General features: G+C 40.8%; 1 protein-coding gene across 1 annotated transcript in view; it reads right to left on the bottom strand.

The window, feature by feature from the left end:
• LOC309548566 (interleukin-5 receptor subunit alpha-like) overlaps positions 1–15,633 on the bottom strand; it is an 82,712-nt gene extending 67,079 nt beyond the window's left edge. The window contains exon 1 of the mRNA XM_082248536.1: positions 15,495–15,633. The gene's annotated coding sequence lies outside the window, so the exon portion shown is untranslated. The remainder of the gene's footprint in view (positions 1–15,494) is intronic.
• Positions 15,634–16,124: the final 491 nt, after the last annotated feature.

Raw genomic sequence — 16,124 nt, forward strand, 5'->3', positions numbered from 1 at the left:
TACACACACTGATACTAACTATATCCAGGTTTAAAAAAAAAAGGTAAAAAAGAATAAAGAAAAAGGAAAAAATGTACTATAAACGTTAATATGATATTTGCCTGATGCCCCAATTTAACTAAGGATCACTATCAATAAGTCCCAATACCGAAATATTTAATTGGCATGAGGCCATGATATGGTTTGGGGTTAACGAACATTGACTCCATGGGTTACTTCCCCTCCCCCCATCCCTGCCCCTTCCCACCCTTTCTCCCCTCTTTTATCCCTCACCCTCCCTTCCCTCACCCCCTTCTCCCCTCCCCCCATCATGAATCCCTTCCTCCCCTTCCCTCTCCCCTCTCCTTCTCTCCCCCCTTCACCCCCTCCCCTCCCTTCCCATCTCCCATCTTCCCCCCTTCCCCCCATCCCCCTTCCCTCTCTCTTGCCTCCTTCCCCTAAGTCCCCTCCATCCCAATCTCACTCTCATGTCCCCTTCACTGCCCCTACCCTCTTTTGTGATCTGGTTCTATTTCCCACCCACTCAACATTACCAGACCCCACAATCAATCACACCTCGGCATCCAGGCTAATCAAAACTTCAGACCTTCTTTGCCAAGTCTATCATAATTGATTGAATGTTCATGTACTTTTGTTATCCACTGTTAGGTTGATTTAATTACCTCGGCTGTTATGCAATTTTTGTTTTTAAATGATGTTACCTCCATCCTTTGGATTTATTACTCTGCATTATCTACCTTTCACTGATTTGTATCCATATTAAGTTGTTCACTGTTCCACCAGACCTGAACCCAATAAAAACACAGGGGCGTCCATAACCTTATATTACACTTATCTCTAGGCCTCTAGGAGATAAGTATCTCCTTTTGACACCCCATACAAGCTCCTAGAAGAGCCCCTGATGACCATGGCTCCTTAAGACCATTATCGGTTTTTGCCATTACACAAGTCAAGCTTTATCTACTTTTTGAGACACCAAGATAAATTTTTGTTTCCCTACAGTTCCCTGCTATCCCCCAGTTCCGTGCAGTCCCACGGCTATCTGGTTTTTGTTCTAAGACCCCTCCCCGCACCACAACGGGTGGCTGAGCTTTACACAGGGCTCCCGTTGAACATAGCACTAAGTGCGCTTTTCCTCGCCCCTCAGAATAAAGTTTTCCTGGAAATCTTGGTAGGCTTTCTGGGGGCGTTTCCTGCTATATCTTTTCTCTGCTACTCTAAATAAAATCCTTCTTCCCTCATACCTCTACTTTTCTCTTCTTCTTTCCTTCCTAAACCCCTAAACTTCCCCCCGCCTTCTCCCCTCCCTCCCCCCTTCTCCTTTTTTTTTTTTTCTCTCTCCCTAATTTGCGTATTTCTACCTAATCACCCTCCACCATGACCAACCCCAAGTTGGTACAAATACAAAATAGAGTCAAAATCCTCTCACTGAATGCACATGGCCTAAATGTGCCAGAAAAACGTTCACAGACACTATCAGAAGCCCATAGACTACGGGCACAAATTATTCTATTGCAGGAAACCCATTTTCGAACCGGTGACCCAATCTATCTTTCTAACAAACGATACCCCACGGGATTCCATTCCACGACAGAAGGCACCAAATCTCGAGGAGTCTCGATTCTACTTGCACGTCAACTAGACTTTAAACTAGTCTACATCAAAAAAGATCCTAACGGCAGGTTCCTTTTTATAAAGGGACTTCTTGCCTCTCGCCCAATTACAATCGCAAATGTATACGCCCCTAATACCAAGCAGGTGGCCTTTTTTCGTTCAACCTTACAAGAACTTCAGGACTTTACAAATGGGCTTCTTATTCTTGGGGGTGATTTCAATGCCCCTCTGAACCCCTTACTCGATTCTTCCACAGGCACTTCGGTCCTTCCCTTCAAGGCTTTGCGACAGATCACTACACAACTCCAATCCCTCCGTCTCCACGACGCCTGGAGATTGACCCATCCAGACACCAGAGACTACACCTTTTTTTCCTCGCCTCATCAAAAATTCTCTAGAATCGACTACCTTTTCCTATCCCAACCAGACCTTCCTTACCTCTCTTCCTCCTCAATAGAAACTAGTGTGCTATCAGACCACAATCCTATCACTCTTTCCTTGCAGTTTCCGGAAGTGGAAACAAGATGTAAGACTTGGAGACTTAATGCGTCACTCTTAAGACACAATGGTAACTGCAAGGATCCAAAACACCCTGAAAGATTATTTCAGTCTGAATGATACTCCAGATACTACAGTTCTGACCCAATGGGAGGCGCATAAGTGCGTGATCAGAGGAGAATTTCTTGCACTATCGGCAACACTTAAACGAGTACGACAGAAAGATCTTACAGATCTATACTCTAAACTTGAAACACTTGAAAAATCATTCAAACGCTCACAGGCACAATCCACTCTATCAGAATTGACAGCGATACGAACTGAACTGCGAGATAAGCTGGGCTTACAAGCCCACCGCAGACTTGTCCTCTCCCGCAAATTATTCTACGAACAGGGGAATAAAAGTGGTCGCCTTTTGGCGCGTTCCATACGCCCACAGCATGCGTCCTCCCCAGTACATCTTGTAAAAGATGCTTTAGGCAAGGACCACCACTCCAACCCTGACATTGCAAAACAATTTGAGTGTTATTATAGGAAACTATATAATCTTTCGGACTCAATTGCCACTAAACCCTCTCCAGAAGCCAGGAAAGCTCAACTGGACAAGTTTTTCCATGATCACGGTATGAATCCCATTTCCGAATCCGATGCGATCTCCCTGGAGGCCCCCATAACTGGAGAAGAATTACACCGCGCCCTCAAAGAAATGAAACCTGGGAAATGCCCGGGTCCTGATGGGCTCTCACTTCAGTACTATCGTTCTTTTGCTGATACTCTCACTCCACATTTTCTCCGTGCATTTGGGAGCTTAGCCACATCCCCTAACCACCCATCTTCCCTCCTGGAGGCACACATTTCGGTTATTCCGAAATCAGGAAAGGACCCCTCCCTAGTCACCAGTTATAGACCAATCTCCCTCTTGAATGTAGATGCCAAGCTGTATGCAAAAATTTTGGCCAATAGAATACTCCCTTTTCTGCCATCTCTCGTTTCCCTGGACCAAGTGGGCTTTGTTCCCGGCAGGGAGGCGAGAGATAATACCACTAAAGCCCTCAACATTCACCATTGGTTGACAACACAGCAAACCCCTGGGTTCTTTCTCTCTTTGGATGCAGAGAAGGCGTTCGACAGAGTGGCCTGGGACTACCTAATGAAGACCCTGGAGTCCATTGGTTTTCGCACTAGGATGCTCTCTAACATCCAGGCACTTTATACAGATCAAACTGCGAGAGTCAGGGTTAATGGCCACCTGTCGGACGCCTTCCGCCTATCCAACGGCACAAGACAAGGATGCCCACTTTCCCCTATCCTTTTTGTTTTATCCCTTGAACCTTTCCTAAACATGCTTCGCCAAAACCCAAACGTCCATGGAATACAGATCGGTAATACCGCCCATAAAGTGGCTGCGTTTGCGGACGACATGCTTCTTTTTTTGTCGCAACCGCATATATCTATTCCAAACTTATTGAAGGACCTAGAATACTATGGTTCTTTGTCCAACCTCAAAGTTAACCATTCAAAATCAATGGCCCTCAACGTCTCCCTGCCCACTTCTGAGGTGAATCGTTGTCAATCTAATTTCCCCTTCCTCTGGGCAAACACTTCACTCCCATACTTAGGTATACATATTCCCCGTGACCTGTCGCATCTCTATGCTTCCAATTATCAACCCCTCCTGACATCAATCAATACAGATTTAAAGTCATGGAGGAACATCCAGGTATCATGGTTTGGAAGGGCCGCCATCCTTAAAATGTCTATTCTCCCCAAGCTGCTGTACCTTTTTCAAACAATCCCCATACATATACCCGCAGTCTTTCTTTCTTCCCTACGCACTTCATGGCGGACCTTCATCTGGCAAGATAAACCACCAAGAATTAAGTTTTCTCGTCTTACAGCCCCTAAACACAGAGGAGGTCTTAATCTACCTGATGTGATCAGTTATTACAAGGCATGCCTTGTCGGCAGAATAGTTGATTGGACCCTACACGCAGAACATAAAGAGGTGGTAAGGATGGAAAATGTCTGGACATCTACCCCACTACATCTTCTACCGTGGCTTCCTTTGTCAGACATACCTCAATCTCTTAAATTACACCCCTTCATTGGGCCTCCGCTACGCATCCATGATGCATGGCGCAAGAAGATGAGGATTGATCCCCGCTGTGGTCCATTAACTTCTCTAAGGTTAAACCCAGCCTTCCCACCAGGCATGTCTACTGACTTTCTGCGCTCCCTTTGGCCTCACCAGGAGATCCTAGCCAAACACTTTTACAAAGATGGAGCACCCATCTCGTGGGAAAAACTAAACTCCTCATTGCACCCCCCAGGCTTACCATTATGGACATTTTTTCAAATACGCCACTTTCTCTCTTCCAAGGGCTCCCCGGCTTTGTGGTCGAGACCCAAGACACCTTTGGAAAGCATTTGCGAACGCTCCCACCCTCAAAGACACATAATCTCAGAACTTTACAATCACATCCTTGATGCTCCTTCTGCATCCTCTGCTACTTTTACTCTTGCTTGGTCGAAAGACTTACAACTATCCCTTTCTGAAAAAGAATGGGAAACAATCTGCCGCTCACCCCATCGCTCCTCGATTAATGTCACTGCACAAGAAAATGGATACAAAATCCTTACCCGCTGGTATAGGACGCCCGACAAAATCCACAGATTCGCCCCAACAGTCGACAATACCTGCTGGAGATGCAACGACTCTCCAGGTACCATGCTACACATATGGTGGACATGCCCAATACTGCAACCCTTCTGGGAAAAGGTACAAAGAACCATTAAAACAGTCACATCTAGTGAAATCCCCTTCACCCCAGAGAAACTCCTTCTTAACTATTCACCTAGAACCCCTAACTTCTATCAAACTACACTGGCACGGCACATGTTGAACGCTGCCAAACTTTGTGTGCCATGTCACTGGCGCACATCTGACATACCCTCACTCAAAGAACGGTTCCGCAGACTAAATAGAACCGAAGAATTAGAAGAACTGATAGCTATTTCAAGGGAAGAAATTTCCAAGTTCACGGCAGAATGGACGGACTGGATCAGATACAAGGAATCAGACGATTATAAATCCATCATCAGCCCGCCATAATGCGATTCAGTAGATTTTATTATTTCTTTGGAGCCGGTTTCCCTGGGAGAATATGGGCAGGGAAGCTGAGCTCATCTCTTTCATTAACTACACTGCTTATGGATATCCCCCCCTTGATCCTCATGTTTGTAAAACTCCCCCATTCCCTCTTACTTTCTTTTTAAATAAAATTTTCTTTTTTTTTTTTTTTTTTTCTCTCTCCCCCACCTCTCCCTCTTCCCCATCCTCTTCTCTACCTTCCTTTCATCAATCTTTTTCCGTATATCTTTCTTTATCTCTCTTACAAGCTATTTTTTGGCACTCCCACAGACGGTTACCAAGAAGCTAGCTCCCTCATTTCAGACACATGAAGGGAACGCACTCATAAATCGGTTTGGCAATCTCTCTGCCTGTAGTAAAATTTACTCATCACAACTTAGACAACTCAACACAACTCTTTGCCTAAACACCATTCACGGCCTCATCCCTATCTCAAAAGAGTGCTCCCATTTTATATACGTTTTTGTTTATGTCGTTTTGTGTCTGTAACCAAATATTTTCATAAGTTTTTCACAAGCTATTATGTATCTTGTTATCCTGTTATTATGTGGGATCTTTATCTCCCTTTACACTGTATTGTATACAATTCTTGTTACAATTTGCCTTTAAAAAAAAAAAAAATTTGTTTATGGAAAAAAAAAAAAAACATTTTTTTCAAGCAAAAGTAATGGTAATCCAATGCTCTAGCTCAGTAGAAGTCACACAGACGAAACGCGTCAGTACACAGGCATGCTGTTTCCCTGGTAATCCTAAGAGTCGTGGCTGGGGTCCGGATCTCACCTATAGAGGAAGCTGGGAAAGAACCATGCAGCAGTGGTGAGCTGGTCATAACCATTGGATTACCATTACTTTTGCTTGAAAAATTGTTTTTAATGTAAGCATATTGGATTTGGGGGATTCACTTTGGAGTGTTTTGTTCAATAAACTTTGAAACGGTATCACACTATTGTGCCCCCATTTTTATTTTCATGACACGATCTGATCCTTAATTGGAGCACGTATGTGGAGGTCATCTGGTACTAGCGGAGATATCCGGGAGTGTCAAGGGTTCAAGCAACCAATGCTTACAGGCGTATCTTTATAGTGTTTCTGGTGAGTGCCCACTCTTAGGGGGTCACGTATGGTGTGGTGAAGGTTAATACCGGATAACATACATCAAGCACCGGGGATCACTAACATATTGATTGTCTGACTGTGTTATGAACATTGATCAAGTTTGAAGACTTTTTTCACTCATTTATGAGGACTATATGATCTTATATATGTTATGACATATTGAGCGCTGCTGGATGTGACTAGTGCTGAGCTATACCAGTTTGAGTATTTTTTACATCTTTTATAGATTGCTTTTTATTACAGCGGCTGCGATCAGCAAATTTTATGAGGTTTTAAACTTTTATATCTATTGTGTGGTTTTATCCCTTATAATAAGAAGCGCTGGGCGAGTGTTTGGAATTTTCTCTTTGTTTCAACCACTTTTCTTACATTTAGTAGGTTTGGTAGGGAGTTCCAAAGTATGGGAGAGGCTCAGGAGAAGTCCTGGAGGCGAGCATGAGAGAAGATGACAAGGGAGCTAGGGAGCAGGAGGCCTTGAAACATCAGTAAGTCAATTGGAGACTTAGGTAAACACTAATCCATATAAAAAAATCATAGGAAATGCAGCGCTATTGTAGAAGGTTTTCCAGGCATTGGGCCTGATATGGGTCTGCCATTGTTAAAGGTAACACTTCCAACACATTTAAGTTGAATAGCCCAGTGTGAGATTGGGGACAATGACAATCCCAGCATCTTTGGTTTGTTTTGTTTATTTTGTAATGGGGATGGGAGAAGGGAATGAGTGGGATACTCCTCTGGCTCAACTAAGTTTAACTGGAACTCCTTACAGAAAAATGCCTGTTTGCGCTGTCTTGACGCCAGCTGAATGTCGACCAACGCTTCCTGGCTCTTGAAGATACTGTTTTGCTGAACTGTGCTAGAACTTCGACTTTAACACACTGGTTAACTCAGAAGATCCAGGACTGTAATCCACTTGACTCTTGACACTCTGTATAGCTCAAAAGTCCGGTGAACAGCTCCCTCCAGCCCTTCACTGACTGAGGTAGCTACTTGTAACTGTTTGTGCTGCTGCAACTCTCAACACTGTACACTGCACGTTGTACACTTAACTCTTCAGGGCCCAACCGCTGGCACCCCCTTTACACTTCAGGGTCCTCTCACTAGGCACACCCTCTTCCGCTAGCTAGCTCCTGGATCCAAGGGACCTTCACCGGAGGGGTCCCCTTTAAGCTGGGCAGACCCCTAGGGGTAGTTCCCAGTACTCACGAACTTGGAATGCTTTCCTGGAACTGAACCCCTCTTTCTTCACTGGTCCTCGGCACACCGGATCCTCTCTGCAGCTCAGCTCAGCTCTTTCTCTGTACTCTCAGGTAAGTCACCCGAGACACCAGATCCTTTTGACAGGAGGAAAGACAGCCATATTCTCCCTCCTGGGACTCTGCTTCCGCCAAAGATGCTGCGCCATACGCTCCCCTTAAACTTATACCCACTCCCAGAATCCTCTGTGGCAGAATCTGCCTTCTGGGGTAGATACAAGCCTGATTGTGCCTCTGATTGGGTTTCCTCCACTACCCAATAAGAATCCTCTCGTGAAGCCAGTGGGGAGACTCCCCTCTCAGCAGCCACACCTGGGAGACATGAAAGCCCAGCTGAAAATCATGGCCCTGCTTTTAGGCAGCCAAGGCCCAATATACTTTGCCTAGCACCTACCTTGTAGGGTGCTACACTAGTATCAAAGTGTTTGTATGTATGAACACAAAAATGTGATAAAACTGTGGTAAAGTGGAGTCCAAAGGAAGCCATCACAAACACCCTTTCAAACTGACTCTTACCCCCTCTGCATGGACCACCAATGAAGGAGGTCAATCACACTTAAAACAATATATCCCTGGAATGGTAACTCTGGATCCAAACCTCTCCTTGTCAATTGTCAAATGGATTCTGTTCTACTTTAAACATCCTAAAACCCTTCTAAAACAGAGGTCCTAAAATAAACCAATGGTTTGTCCATGGAACCTTTTTGCTTTAAAGTCTTTTTAAATGGCAGTTTTTAAAAATGATGCTTGGAATAGAAGTCTGTTAATACTTGTATGCCCTGTTGCTCATACTGCTATCTTCACTATCTTCAACAGATAACCCTGGAAAAAGGATCTTCTGCATCAGATACACTTCAAGGTTTTTCAGATGCCTGTGGTTCCATTTTCCAGCCTCCACATAACTACAGGTCAGGACACAGTATATAGTGACCGGCAGATGGAACCACAGCATGCAAAAAGAAACATTTCACTTAAAGTGTTGCTATTCAAGGTGAAACGTGTATTTTTATTTTTGTACTTATAAAAAAGTTATGTTATAATGTATTGACATTTTTTTCCTTCCATTTTTTTGTTCTAATAAAAACTGAAATGTCCCTGTCCACTAGGGATTATCCTGGGTGCCTAGGATACAGGAAGAAAAAAAAAAAAGAGTTGCCAGGTAACAAGAAGTTGACATTGATACATGCAAGGTCTTTGCTGACTTACTAGTTTTAAAAGGCATCATTTCACTCAAATAACAGATCTGCTTTAAAGAAGTGTTCTAGCAGTTAAGTCACAGTACCATTACATAATGGCATTTAAACTTTAACAATAATTTATAAAATTCATTATAAAATTTAGTATTATTCGTTTCTATAGAATGAAAAAGAAAATCCCAATATTGAAATATATTGCTTTTTTAAGCTTTCTACCTTTCAAAGACTCAAATGAATGTGTTTAATTCAACTTTTGACAACAAAGCAGTATCAGTAAAATGTAGCAGTGGTGGCAGCCAATCAGAATCTATCCTGAAATGTTTTAGATGTCAGTAAAACACCTTGAAGTTACCACATTTTTCTTTGTACTTTTACTAAATAAACCCAAATGTCACCATCTTCAAATAAAAGGTATTGGTAAGTGGTGTGGTGCTGCACTGTTATATAATGTGTGTGATATTTTCTGGATAGTAAGTCATTATACATTTGCTGCACCGGTATACAGGCTACTGTATATAAACCATGCTGGTAATTTGGAGGCCGACAGATTTCATAAAATAGAAATGGTCTTTGTGATCACTTGTTTTGTTCCCCCACATGATCCAAATCAGGGTGGGCATTTAATATTGAACAATGAGAACCGAACATCTCTCAAGACAAAACAATCTATTATTAATTAGATTGCCTGAGTTCATCATGTCAGGGTCTCCTGGTCAATTTGTGAATGAGCAACCTCAGAATTCTTCAATTCATGATATTTTTAGAAGAAAAAAAACTGTTTAAAAAAAGTCCACGACACAGACATGTGACAAATTAATAGCATTTAAAGTTTCCAAAAATAAAAATTAGGTTGAACCACTTTAACACAGCAGGTTCTCATTGAGACATCCATTTCCCAATGTATAATATCCAAAACCAGAATTTTCTTAAAAACAAAAAAAAAAACAAAAAATAGAGTAAGAGATGATTTAAACCACTGTTATGTTTTACAATTTTACATAACAGGAAGTAAGAGGAGAATTTGGATCAATGCTCTCTTAAGCTGGATACACACTATCCAACTTTTGTGGTTAGATTTCCTTCAGATCTACCTTTTCTATGTAGTGCAAGGGCCTGCCAGATTGCATACAAATTGAAAGTGTTTAGGTTTGACCTCATATTATATGGTTTTGGTAAGTCTAAAGGAAAAAGTCTTCAGAAAATCTTATAGTGTGTATGGCCCTTTAGACAGGTGTCATGGGAAGAGGTGTCCCATTAGAAGATTTCCCTTTTCTCTATTCTTGTTTCAGTAACAACTGAAAATTTTCAGTTTTCTCTTATTTTGAGATTTGGTAGCCATGGTTGCCACAGAGGGTGCAATACCAATATTCCAATAATTTTCTACTCTAAAATAATGAATAAAAATTGTTGCTTTAGCTATATTAATGGGTAAATCATTATTTACTACTTCTAGAGAGAATAGACAGACAAATGTGCCAAATTCTTTTTTTTTTTTATATCCTGTGCCTTCATTTATATTTACAAGCCAATCAAGCTTTTCCAGGTATGCTTGCATAGTTGTTGCAACAGTTTTCTTTTTCAAAAAAGTTTAATCAAATTGATTGAAGGATTGTCCATTTTAAAATAATCTCTGGCAGTTTCATAGTTTATGACTTTAGCCGGACAGCTTGGAACGAGATATATATATATATATATATATATATATATATATATATAAATTTTGGGGTCACTTAGAAATGTCCTTATTTTTGAAGGAAATGTACTGTTTTTTTCAATGAAGATAACTTTAAATTAATCAGAAATACAGTCTAGACATTGTTAATGTGGTAAATTACTATTCTAGCTGGAAACGGCTGATTTTTAATGGAACATCTACATAGGTGTACAGAGGCCCATTTTCAGCAACCATCACTCCTGTGTTCTAATTAGAGATTGACCGATTTTCGAGGGCCGATATGTACCTTCCCCGATTTATCGGAATCGGCTACCAAGGTGACCGATATTGCAGATATTTCGGGAAACTGTTTGTACCGGAGTGATGGCTGCAGCTAGAGGCATCCCCCCTGTACAGGCATCCATAGCCGACGGTCGGCTGTCTTGTAATGACAACCGATGCAGCTGAGAAGCCGCTTGGCTGTCATTACAAGGAGTGGGAGAGGATGCCTTCCGCAACTCGCCCGGGTCTCCTGTCCCACCAGGAGATCCGGGCAACCAGCCTGCATGGCCGCCGGAGACCCGATCAAAGCTGTTTTCGGCTCTAATCAGGTTTCCATGCAAAAACCCGGAAGTGATGTCAAGTGTGACATCACTTCTGGGTACTGTCTGGCACCAGATTAAAAAAAATGACAGCATTTAAACAGTCAAACTTGGTGTTTTGAATGCTTTTAGGTGCAGAAGAGGGGTTTGGGGTCTTTTAGACCTCCAGATCCCTCCACAAGAGTACCTGTCAAAAAAATATATATATATATATTTTTTTTTGTTTTTCAAAAATATCGGCCCATATCGGCTGATATCGATATACATTGACCAAAATATCGGTATCGGTATCAGCAACGAAAAGCAATATCGGTTGATCATTAGTTCTAGTGGTACATTATGTTAGCTAATCGTGTTAAATTGCTAATTGATGATTACAAAACCTTTGTACAATTATGTTAGCACAGCTGAAAACTGTTGCATTGATTAGAGAAGCTATAAAACTGGCCTTCCTTTAAGCTAGTTGAGTATCTGGAGGACCAGCATTTGTGGGTTTGATTATACTCTCGAAATGGCCAGAAAAAGAGAACTTTCTTTTGAAACTTGATAGTTTATTCTTGTTCTGAGAAATTAAAGCTATTCCATGCGAGAAATTGCCAAGACACTGAAGATTCCTACAAGGGTGTGTACTACTTCTTTCAGAGAACAGCGCAAACAAGCTCTAACCAGAATAGAAATATAAGTGGGAGGCCACAATGCACAACTAAGCAAGAGGACAAGTACATTAGAGTCTCTAGTTTGAGAAATAGACATCTCATAGGTCCTCAACTGCCAGCTTCAATAAATGGTACCCGCAAAACGCCAGTTTCAACGTCCATAGTGAAGAGGCGACTCTGGGATGCTGGCCTTCTAGGCAGAGTGGCAAAGAAAAAGCCATATCTGAGATTAGCCAATAAAAGGAAAAGATTAAGATGGGCAAAAGAACACAAACATTGGACAGAGAGAGATTGGAAAAAAATGTTATGGACAGTCGAATCTATGTTTGAGGTGTGTGGATCACACAGAAGAACATTTGTCAGATGCAGAACAGTGAACAGATGATGGAGGAGCGCCTGACACAATCTGGTACTGGAAAAGTGGGAGATTTGTACAAGGTAAAAGAAATTTTGTATAAGGAAGGCTATTACTCCATTTTGAAATGCCATGCCATACTAGTGGACAGCGCTTGATGGAGACAATTTCCTCTTACAACAGGGTAATGACCCAAAGCACACCTCCAAACTATGCAAGAACTATTTAGGGAAGAAGCAGTCAGCTGGTATTCGGTCTGTAATGGAGTGGCAACTGGCAAGCACAGTTAGCAGATCTCTACCCTATTGAGCTGTTGTGGGAGCAGCTTGACCGTATGGTACGTAAGTGCCCATCAAGCCAATCCAACTTTTGGGAGGTGCTTCAGGAAGTGTGGGGTGAAATTTCTTCAGATCACCTCAACAAATTGACAGCTAGAATGCTAGAATGCCAAAGGTTTGCAAGGCTGTAATTGCTACAAATGGAGAATTCTTTGATGAAAGCAAAGTTTGAAGAACAAAATTATTATTTCAAATGACAATCATTATTTCTAACCTTGTCAATGTCTTGACTATATTTTCTATTCATTTTGCAACTCATTTGATGAATAAAAGTGTGAGTTTTCATGGAAAACATGAAATTGTCTGGGTGACCCCAAACTTTTGAACGGTAGTGTATACAGTATCTCACAAAAGTGAGTACACCCCTCACATTTTTGTAAATATTTTGTTGTATCCTTTCATGTGACAACACTGAAGAAATTACACTTTGCTACAATGTAAAGTAGTGAATGTACAGCTTGTATAACATTGTAAATTTGCTGTCCCCTCAAAATAACTCAACAGACGGCCATTAATGTCTAAACCGCTGGCAACAAAAGTGAGTACACCCCTAAGTGACAATGTCCAAATTGGGCCCAATTAGCCATTTTCCCTCCCCGGTGTCATGTGACTCGTTAGTGTTGCAAAGTCTCAGGTATGAATGGGGAGCAGGTGTGTTAAATGTGGTGTTAATGCTCTCACTCTCTCAAACTGGTCACTGGAAGTTCAACATGGGACCTTATGACAAAGAACACATCTGAGGATCTGAAAAAAAAAAAAAGAAAGAACTGTTGCTCTACATAAAGATGGCCTAGGCTATAAGGAAATTGCCAAGATCCTGAAACTTAGCTGCAGCAAAGTGGCCAAGTAAGGAAAAGGTTCCACTCAGAACAAGCCTCGCCATGGTTTGCGAGCATTGCTGTAGAGGTTGAAGGGGTGGAGGGTCAGCCTGTCAGTGCTCAGACCATACACCGCACACACTGCATCAAAATAGTCTGCGTGGCTGTCATCCCAGAAGGAAGCCTCTTCTAAAAATGATGCACAAGGAAGCCCGCAAACAGTCAAGCAGACTAAGGACATGGATTACTGGAACCATGTCCTGTGGGCTGATGAGACCAAGATATACGTATTTGGTTCAGATGGTGTCAAGCATGTGTGGCGGCAACTAGCTGAAGAGTACAAAGACAAGTGTGTCTTGCCTACAGTCAAGCATGATGGTGGGAGTGTCATCATGGTCTGGGACTGCATGAGTGCTGCCGGTACTTGGGAGCTACAGTTCATTGAGGGAACCATGAATGCCAACATGTACTGGGACATACTAAAGCAGAGCATGATCCCCTCCCTTCAGGGACTGGGCCATGGGGCAGTATTCCAACATGATAATGACCCCAAACACACCTCCAAGATGACCACTACCTTGCTAAAAAAGCTGAGGGTAAATGTGATGGACTGGCAAAGCATGTCTCCAGAACTAAACCCTATTGAGCATCTGTGGGGCACCCTCAAACAGAAGGTGGAGAAGCGCAAGGTCTCTAACATCCACCAGCTCTGTGATGTCATCATGGAGGAGTTGAAGAGGACTCCAGTGGCCAACTGTGAAGCTTTGGTGAACTTCATGCCCAAGAGGGTTAAGGCAGTGCTGGGAAATAATGGTTGCCACACAAAATATTGACACTTTGAGCCCAAATTGGACATTTGCACTTAGGGGTGTACTCACTTTTGTTGCCAGCGGATTAGTCATTAATGGCTGTGTATTGAGTTATTTTGAGGGGACATAAAATTTACACTGTTATACAAGCTTTACACTCACTACTTTACATTATAGCAAAGTCACATTTATTCAGTGTTGTCACATGAAAAGATATAATAAAATATTTACAAAAATGTGAGGGATGTACTCTTTTTTGTTTTACAGTATAACCATAAAAAGTTATAATGAGAAAGGAAAAAAGCCCTCACTCTAATTAGTCTGCAGCACATTAAGGTATGTGAAATAAAATATTAAATATCAAATGTGTCACTGCAAAGAGAAAGAATTGAAAAACATAAAAAAAATAGCCCACACTACTATGTGAATTATATATATATCACATTAAAAAAAAAGATAAATATAAAATGAAAAATGTGCAGGACATCTTTCACTGCGGTGTTGTAGGAGAGGCTGAAGTCTTCTTTCTGGATTTGATCAGACCTCCTGTAATTTAAGAGGTCAACTAAGGAAGGTAAATGTTTAACCAATACACATGAGTGGAGGTGATTGTTCAGGATGGAGACTTTTTTTTTATGAAGGAGAAGGATATATTATATTTGGATTCACCACAAATCACGTGTTTGATGGCATAATGATGATATTGACGCATATCAATATTCATTTGACTGATTTGATTTGGAAATGTATTTAGAGATTGTTTTTATAAATTTATTTTACTAACTGGAAAATTGTTGCACACATTTATTTATGTTAGCTGTAAAGTACACAGAATCAGTCCACAGTAGGTTTGTGTAATTTGTCACATAGAGTATGTGATTTTGCTTTTGTTTGGAATACTCATTTTGCACTTGAGCACTGCACTGTTATAATTTTATATTTGAATGAAATAAAAGGTAATTTGTACACCAAATATTGTCATTACACTTTAATCCCATAGAGTTATCCAAAAACATTTTTGAAAAAGTTGTCCTTTAAAAGAAACCCGTACTGAGATTGTATGGAGGTTGCAATTATTAAATTATTCATCTAAAAATATTAGCTGCCTTGATGTCATAGAAAAAATCTGTTGCCTTATTACTTTTTAAATCATTAACCTGGAAAAAGTTGTGCAGATTATGAGGTATGTTTTTACTCTGACTTTATGCTTGCTTGTTTTTGATAAGCAATTAAAAAAAAAAAAAAAAAAAAAACAGTAATGGCTAAGCAAGTCAAACATCTAGAAGCTCAAGAATAGCAGTTCCCATTGGGCTAATTTACTAAAAGAGTTAAGAATATTTACTCAAAAAATGTCTTTAGTAAATCAACATCCATATCTGTCTTTGGACAGGTTTGCTTTAATTTTAAATATACATTTAAATTATCACTAACCTTCACTTTTTCAGCTGCTGTCCAATACATCACCAGAGCCACAGACGGATCTGTATCCAGGTGTGGAATTTCCATTCAGAACTTGTTTTTGCTCTTTATTTTTTGAAGCTCCTGTATGATTGTTGACAAAATCAATCTCTGTTGTTCGTCACTCCAGAAGGGTATGTGCAACTATATCTAGTTCCTTAATGTTGGCTTGTGCAATTCAAACTGAAATTTCACCAAAAAGAAGGAAGTAAAAAAGAAGGAAATGTGTCAGACAGAAAAATACTTGAATGAAATGTGTATGCTGGAAATATTATTTTCCATGACGATGGTAGAACTAAAAAATTATTATGAGTGTTACCTGTTTAAAGCAATGAGTGAACTGAATAAAGCTAGTGCATAGCACCCAAACCCAATCGAAGTCTATAGGAGCCAAATCATATTTTGTTTTCTGGCCTTTTTTTAAGGTCTGTTTGTAAGATATTGATAATAAAGGGCATGTGTAGCTAATAGATATACCATTGCAAAAAAAAAAGTAAAAACATACTATTTTTTCGGGAAGTGTTTTTTTTTTTTTTTTTTTCTTTATTTAGGTATTTTTAGCATATATAGGTTTTTTTTAATAAGGCTAAGAGCAAAATTAAA

This window comes from Pelophylax lessonae (genome assembly GCF_965119305.1).
Source record: "Pelophylax lessonae genome assembly, chromosome: 2".
NCBI classification, from domain to species: Eukaryota; Metazoa; Chordata; class Amphibia; order Anura; family Ranidae; genus Pelophylax; species Pelophylax lessonae.